The 8,511-nt window shown below is 45.2% G+C and overlaps 1 protein-coding gene across 2 annotated transcripts in view; it reads left to right on the forward strand.

The window, feature by feature from the left end:
- The first annotated feature begins 2,655 nt into the window (after window positions 1-2,655).
- LOC119402197 (synaptotagmin-2) overlaps window positions 2,656-8,511 on the forward strand; it is a 318,421-nt gene continuing 312,565 nt past the window's right edge. For both annotated transcript variants that reach the window (XM_049418538.1, XM_049418539.1), the window contains exon 1: window positions 2,656-2,994. The gene's annotated coding sequence lies outside the window, so the exon portion shown is untranslated. The remainder of the gene's footprint in view (window positions 2,995-8,511) is intronic.

Here is an 8,511-nt window from a genome sequence, read left to right on the forward strand (position 1 = left end):
GCACTCGCACCATTAATAGCTTATGGAATTTACATGCCTCTGTAACAAAATGATATTGTAGCATTGATACCGCTCCGTAAAATAACCATGCCACGTTTCTACCTCATTTTTGTAATTTTTGCGTTGACGCTAACTTCAAGATGCACCAGGAAAATGTCAAATGAATGGGCCTTGGTTCACCTGCGTTTCATCCTCGTGAGCTACAACCGTACAGCTGATTAATGAGAAACACGTTTGGGTATTCAAATATTTTACAGTTAGCGATTTCACAATCAATATTCATAAAGCAATCTCTTGGTCTCTTACAACATGCAGCACAGCCCAATTACTCTTCAGATATTCGCACGGTTACAGACTTCTGATAACTATAAAACCCCAGGTTTCACTGAGGCCCTGAAATTTAATTGTAACCTGAAGGTCGCCAGATAGAATCCGCGTTTCGATGGAGGTGAAATGCTAAAGGACCGCGAATTTAGATTTAGGTGCGAGATAAAGAACCCTAAATGGAGGACATTTCTGAAGCCCTTCACTACAGCGTCCCTAATAGTCATATCGTTGTTTTGGGACGTAAGACCCCAACAATTATGAAATTTCATGTACTTTGAAATCCGCCAATTGAGGCATTAAATCCCTGGGTCTGATTCGGGCCTGTGCTGGAAACACACTACACCTGGAACTCTCTCGTCTCGGATTTCTCGTTGTGCTCGCAATATATTCAAATAAACTTTATTAACTCGTAATATTTAACCCAGTAATAGTTTAGCGAAACAGACCGACTTACGGTCATTCAGGTTTAATAGGCTTTGCCTATCCGGCCTCTTATTTCGTTGCTACAGACATCCGATAACTGTTGAATATTCATAATGATGCGAATGCTTCCATCATTACAACTATCCTACAAAAGGTGCCTTTACCGTCCTATAAACAAGTATTACTTAATTGATCTGTGTGAAATTACTGGAAAATTTTTTTGAACGTGCCACCAATATTATAATTAACTGCCACGCTGGTCTAGAGGTTATGGTGTTCGACTGCTGATTCGCAGGCTGCGCGATGGAATCCCGGCAGCTGCGGCCGTATTTCGATGGAGGCGTAATGTTAGATGCCCATGTATCCCTGTATTTAGGTGCACGTTAATGAACCCCAGGTGATTGAAATATCCGGAGCCCTCCACTGCGGCGTCCCTCGCAATCATATCGTGATTTTGGGACGTAAGAGCCCAGAAATTATTACATTATGCCACCAATATTTTTAGCACCTGGAGAGCAGCACCTTACTGCCAGCAACAGCTCAATGAACATTTCTTGTTTTATGTCGTAACAATGATATTGATCACAATATCGAGATGTGGGCTACCCCTATTAGTAAGAGTGCTCCGTGCAAAATTTTTCAATGCAGTTTATTTTTTTACTTAACACAGACGCGTATGGCTATAAAGAGCATCTCCGCACAAATCGCCCTATTTTTGTTCTTGTTATTTGTTTAGAATTTACTTGGTTAATTGTAGTAATTATATTCCAGTGCGATTGCGATGGACATGTATTGTGCCAGCGCATACAAACGGAGCGCGCCCTGCGTCACCAGCCTCTGTTAATAAATTTTTATCGGCCTGCTTCATGTCTGCGTCAAATAAGGGCTTATATTGTGACCTTGTAAAGGTTTAAGGTGAAATATGTTCACGGTGCCGCAGGTTAAACGCAGAATAACAGCTAAGACAGCACAAGCGCCGACCTCAAATCGAACTTTGTTACATTAAATAGCGAATAGATAAATAAAGGAAAATGAAAGTTAGCGTAGCCCATGTGCCCATGCAGCTGCGTACTTTCTAACATTCATAATCTACATGTCACATCACATATCAGATTCGTCATAGCATATCATAAGCTCCCTGATTCGTTTGATATATCAGATTCGTCGTCGTGCTACAACTTCTTTTTGAAGTCTTACAAACAGGCCCAAGGTTCCACTCTTCTAAGTGAAAAAGCAAATGCGGTTAATCCAAAATATGGTTTTTACAGCGAATAAAAGGTGTTTGTATTGCGTCTTTTAGGCAGTGAAACACGTCACAATGAAGAACATACGACGGTGTAGCTCTCTGTGTCATCGTCGCACGGCACCGATGTGAAAAAGCGATAACTTTTACGTGAAGAAGTCTTAAGAGAACTACTGAAGAAAAAAAACGAATCTCCCGGCGAAAGGATAGTTCATCGAAAAGGCTGCATTCGGGGACTGAACTTCAGCTGCTCGCCGCGCTCGCTGTTTCGAAAGTTCCCTCTTCGCTCGGCTTCACCGGAAGATCGTAGTTCTCCTTTGCCGCTCACAACCGCCGCCAGAATGCGCCGCAGTCGCGCGCGCACGCGGGCCCCCCGCTTCCGCTCCGTACGGCTTGCCGCTTGCTCTCCCCACCTCATCTCGCCTGCGTCCGGCCGCGGCGTCTGCTACGGAAGGGGGAGTTCGAGCTCTGCGCCTGGCGGGCCCCGAGGTAGTTGCGGCCGTAGCAACGGCGTGAGCGAGTGGTGTTCGCGCAGCACCGGGAAAGTGAAGCCAACACGACCGGCGGATCCGTGACAACAGGGATCGGCGCGGAGCGTTACAGTTCAACTCGGTAACAAGTCGCGCACCACCAGGAAGATCGTCGCTGACACCTTCGTACAACCTCTCCGTAAAAAGAGTCGCGGTGCTGGCTTAGGCCTCTCTTTCTCGATCGTCTTCTGTTGGATATCTTCGAGCCGTTCATCCGAAAACGAACTGCGACGAAAACCACATCCTGCCCAACCTGGTCCGTGGTCGAGCCTGTTCTTTGATGCCTTCCAGCCTGACACGTCGGTCGGCCACCGCCGAAGACCTGGTCTACGAGGCACCGCGACGCACTCACCGTAGTCACTCAGAATGTGACGTCGGCGAGACCTAGGAGTCGTCGTTCGTGAGCGCGCCCGCGGCAGCAAGTTCCAACGCAGCGGCGGCGGCGCGGAGAACTCGGCGTCGCTTCAACAGGTGAGCCTACAAAGCGCCCCAGCTGCTGCTTCTGCTGCTAGCGGCTGTGCGTATATTTCTCCTCGGTATTTCGGCGCTGAGTTGGCAAGAATATAGGCAGACGTCGTGGCGGACGGGACCTCGCATCTGCCTCTTAATAACTCGTGTGCTTTATGTTTTATCGTGCGGACGGATGCACCGGCTGAGAAACTCGTCCGTACCGAAACAGTAGTTAAATGGACGACTGAATATTCGGCACGGTGAAATTGGCTGTGCAGATAAATGGTTCTCCTTACTGCCGGGTATTGCATGGAATAATCGTGCTAAGATAAGTTCTTCAACCAGTTGTGATACTTTTGCTAGGCTGTTTGGATAAACATTGGCCTTGTCGCAGTTCCACGACAAGGAGAATGGAAACAACTCGATAACGACCGTCAACGACCATGGCGACTTCGTTTTCACACACACGCGCACACGTACGCACACACAAACAATTGTTTGCGGTTGAAGGAAATTTTAGTTGTAAATAAATTATGATTGAGTTCTTTAACTATCCAGATCTCGGAACTGCCCCTCGAGCATCAAAACCACATATATACTATGATTGAGGATATAAATCGCAAGTAACATGTTGTTAAAAATGAATCGGGTAACGTTAGGCAAAATCTAATTCTTTGTTACGGTACAGCACGTTTCCTGTAAACTGCCTTCCGCCGTTTCCCGTACAATTATTTAAGCTTATTCATACGCTTTACTTGTTTTTTTTTACATCCGGTGCTTTGTTTTGTTTCCATATACACGCAGATCTACGGACATGTCATTACAAGGCCTCGCGCGTGACCTCGCTTATTCTATTTTTACGTAATTGTGAACGCATCGACTTGGATACACGGACATACTGCGGATGTGCCCCCCCCCCCTCAGCTTGTGGACGGCGTGTGTTTTCAAGTGCAATCTCAATCCAATAATACAGCAACATCTGCGTTTTTGCGTGCCAAAACCACGTTATGATCATGGGCACACCGTAGAAGAGCCCTCCGGTGTTCTTTAAGGGGACCATGAGGTGTTACTTAACGTGCATTGACATCGCACAGTACACGAGTCTCTAACATTTCGCCTCCGTGGAGATGCGACCACGACGGCCGGGATCGAACTCGCGACTTTGGGGTCAGCAACCGAGCAAAAAATCCGTCTCCAAATAAAGGAAACAGGAGTCTACTTTCTAGTATATTTGCGAAGGGAAGTGAAGTGGTTAAAACTTTTGATGAACATTTCCTTCATTTTCTTCTATGAATCTTCAGTTCACCCGTACAATGTTTTTTTATAAATGTATCAAAACATCAGAAAGTGGACTGCGTTAGAGCCGGCTATTCCAATGTCAATATGCATGTACAATCTAACCAAGTTTTTTTTCATAATCGTCAGCCTATTTCATGGCGACCGCAGGACGAAAGCCTCCACCAACAATCCCCAATTTACCCAGTGTTGCGCGAGTTAATTACTTTTTATGCACGGATATTTCTTAATTTCATTAGTCAACTCTCGTTCCTAATGTAAGCTACTGTAACCGATGTATCTAGCAGAAGTTCTTTTTTGACGCAATCTCCACTTTCTTTGGGACGCAAGGTCAATAACGTGGCAATAAACAAAAGTTTATCTATTTTCTTTGTACTTCAAAGCTGCACATTGTGTCGTTTATTGGTGTACAGTATTGTCAACAGTAATTGAATCGATGGGACAACGAATAATGTTGACTTACTTTCACATTGCACACTTGTTAATCGAAATTCAATTAGCGCGGTGCAAAGTAGCCGAATTTGAGAAAAAGCACTTTCATTATACGTGCCAGTGTTAACCTACAATGCCAACTTCCTATTGAAGCATTGGAATAGGTAGTTCGGTGTTGCAACCAAAACAGCTATCCGTTGTTCTTTGTTTAAATGTGAACACCGGGAAGGAAGCTTTCTTGCCAGAGTGCCGTCTACACACCGTGTGTTATCGTACAGAATATATATCGCATATCGTATACATCGCGTACATCGTATACAGTGCATTGTACTGCGCCGCAACGTAAAGCGTTACCCGCCACGGTGGTCTAGAGGTTACCTTTATGGTGACCCGAAGGTCGTGGGATCGAATCCCGGCCGCGGCGGCCGCATTTTCGATGGAGACGAAAATGCTTGGGGTCCGTGTACTAAGAATTACGTCCACGTTTAAAAACCCCAGGTTGTCGAAATTTGCGGAGCCCTTCTCTACGGCGTCGCTCGTAATCCCATCGTGGTTTCGGGATGTTGAGTCCAAACAATTATTATTAACATAAAGCGTTGTCCTTCGATTTTCAAATTTATTTGTTGTATCATCACTCACCACGAACTCTCGTCTTGCATGAGGTCGTTTTCGTAAGAAAAAGAAGAAGAGAAAGTGTGTGAACGGATTCGCCAAGTAATAAAGGGGTTATAAAACGCGCTGATATTCCCTTATATTCAGCCGGACCGAGTCGGCACAAGTACTCTATGAATTCGAACACTTCTCCAAGGCTAGGAAGTTAGTACATCGATTCTTTTTCACGCCCGTTACCAAAGAGCATGTTTTATGTTCACACGTGTACTTGCTTATTGTGTCTTTATTCATGGCCAGCAGGTCCTGCTCTCTTATGCTCTTCGACGTGTTATCGCTTGGTGCAGGCCGCCTCAGAATGCAATGGAACATTTCATGAAAGTTTCAAGATGTCCTTATAATACTACACGCACCATACGTTTGGTTCAGTACACTCTGGCTTTTGCGCCAACACAAGCGATAAGTCTAGAATGAACGTTGCCGCATGCGTTAAAGCCGACGCGTTTAGCCGATGATCTAGGCAACCATATAAACCATAATTTTCGTTGACGTAACATATACAATTCATAACGAACATAGCTAATCGCACATTTGACTATACCCGTAGAAGCTTTTCGCTCGCGCCATTATCACTTTAAAAAATTATATACACCACACATGATCAACCACAGTTGTAGTATGCCTAATCACTGTGGGAACCACATCATGCTATCTCAATTAACTGTCTCGAAAACGTCCACAATCGCTCCACTCCGTCAATTCTAATTAGACGGCGAGTGTAAGCAAATGAAGGCTGCACTAAATCTCTCTTCCCAAGTAAACCACAGGAAAAAATAACGTTTGTGGTTTTTTTTGTTGGATTTATTAGCAGAACGCAGCATTTCAATCAGCAAGGAAAACTACAGCACCATTGATCTCCTCGCATAGAGATCACACATGTAGTACATATGCCTTGCTCAACATAAAAACGCACTCACAATAATTTTTACCAAAACCTTGCAATGAATGGAACGGTATGCCAGCATCTATGGTTAGCATATGTAACCCTGCTCTATTTAAAATGGCATAGTCAGGATATGTAGTCATTCAAATTGAATAGCGCGAAACCCAAAAAGGACTAAGTAGAAAGACAGGTGCAGAGGACTGATACACAGATGCACAGGAGATCTGTGTCCCTTCTTCGTCCTGTTAGATTTCGCGCAATCCAATTTTGAAGATTATGAACCAACTAGCCCAGGAACATATTTTCTTAAACATCTAGTCGTGAGGCAATAATCACAAGTTTCGTATTATTTTTGTTATTGTGCAAATGTGATAATTGCAAATTAAGTATGTACGCATCAGTCTATTATTCCCGACTGGCGTGCTGAAACGTATATAAAATGAAGTTAGTACATGCAGATATTAAGTATCCACGTGCTACGTGCACAGTATATCTTGCTCGCGATCACATTACTGAAAATAACAACGTATCAGAAAGAAAAACTGTGTGCCTCGTTTTCGTCGGCTACATTCTTACCATTTCTGAGCGCGTCATTGACTGCGCGGCTTAGAATACCGCAGAATAAGAACTAATGCGCTTCAAAGCAGCGTCATCTATGATTACATCTCTGTCGTTCATTCTTTGGGTATCTCGTTCGTGGTAATTGACGAAGCAGTGTTTGCGCAAGATATTTTGTATGCTTCAGAGTCGAGAGATTTTGATCTCGGCGATGCTGCAGTTCACGCGAACCCACGAGTTTATCAGATAAACTGTATAAACTAAGGCTGCTGTACCCGCATTCGCAGTCAGAACTAATAACACTTCTTGAGTACCTATAACAAATTTACCATATGTTTAAGCAATGAAGCTTAACGCGTATGGAAAACTTGGCTTCACAAAAGGTCAAAAAAAATGTTGCATTGGTTTTAGCTCGGCTATGCCAGGATAACGTAGTGTTAGCAAATGTTCAGCTAATTATTCTTAGCTTTCCTGATTGTCCAGGATTAACTTGGTTATCATGCTTACTGCTGCTCCAATGACACACACACGGTATACGTATTATGTGGCACATGTATATTTATTTTGCTAGGCAACTGCTTCGGGATCTGTCGAGTTAAGCTTCTCCGCTCTTCTGCGCCGTTGAGCAGCATGTGCGCTCTCCTTCGCCATGGCTATACCACACTGGCAAAACGCCCGTCAGAGGCGCTATCAAGCGGCTCCAGCGCAGTGTCAGGCGGCGACTTCACAGCGAAGGCGAATAGCTGCGCGCACGCCGTCGACAATACGTCTGCCAAGGCTACGACGTCACTCCTCTGGAAAGCGCAGACCGGCGGCGGCGAGTCGCGCGCGGTGGCGGCGGAGTGCGCGGGAGTTGCTGGCTCCGGTGCGTGACATCACTGATCCTCGCGCATGCGCAGCACGGCTCTTGAGGATCCACACAAAACTGGCTCGGCTAGGCCAGTGGAGCTAACGCTACAAAATGGAACCGCATTGCAGGGGTGACATCATGTGTTTTGCCAAATGTAACTTTTTTCAGCGTTGGTGCTTGTCTTCAGCGCGAGACATCACGGGCTCCTGTCTCGTCGATGGTAATGGGCCGCTGAACGCGCGATTATTAAAAAGCAAACAGCTGTCTATTCGGTTGGAAATTCTCAGTACAAGCAAATAGGCCGGGTCGTAACTTCGAATTCTCTGTAGGTATGTTACTTACCCTATTAAAGGGGCCATGACACCCAATTTCCCATCATAATCTGCGTTATGTGGGTTAATCCTTGTACATTCACAAATAAGCTTGCGAAATTTTAGCGCATTTTGTAGAGCACCTAATTTATAATCGAATAGTTTTATAAACACGCGAGCGGCCCCAGAGTCAGGCGACGCTGGTGCACTCGCGAGCCGTGACGTAACAAACAGCTAGGTGTGCAAGCTTCTGCATTGCGGCGAACGATATTGTTTCGTGGTCAGCTGCACGTGATATAAAGATATTTGAGCTTGCTTCAGCTTGGCACTGGAAATTGAACGATTTGCAGCGGATGAAACTTTGATAAAAGACGACGGCTCCATTCCATGCTGCACGTGACGTCACACGCGCCGTAGCAAAATGGAGGTCGCCGGCGGTGGACGGGCTTTACAGCCGGCGACTTCTAGGTCTTGTTTTGCACTGAAATAGTCTTTTACAGCCCACTTTTGAAATCCGTATAGGCATAACAGACCCACTA

The sequence above is a fragment of the Rhipicephalus sanguineus genome, chromosome 8 (genome assembly GCF_013339695.2).
Source record: "Rhipicephalus sanguineus isolate Rsan-2018 chromosome 8, BIME_Rsan_1.4, whole genome shotgun sequence".
Classification (NCBI taxonomy): domain Eukaryota; kingdom Metazoa; phylum Arthropoda; class Arachnida; order Ixodida; family Ixodidae; genus Rhipicephalus; species Rhipicephalus sanguineus.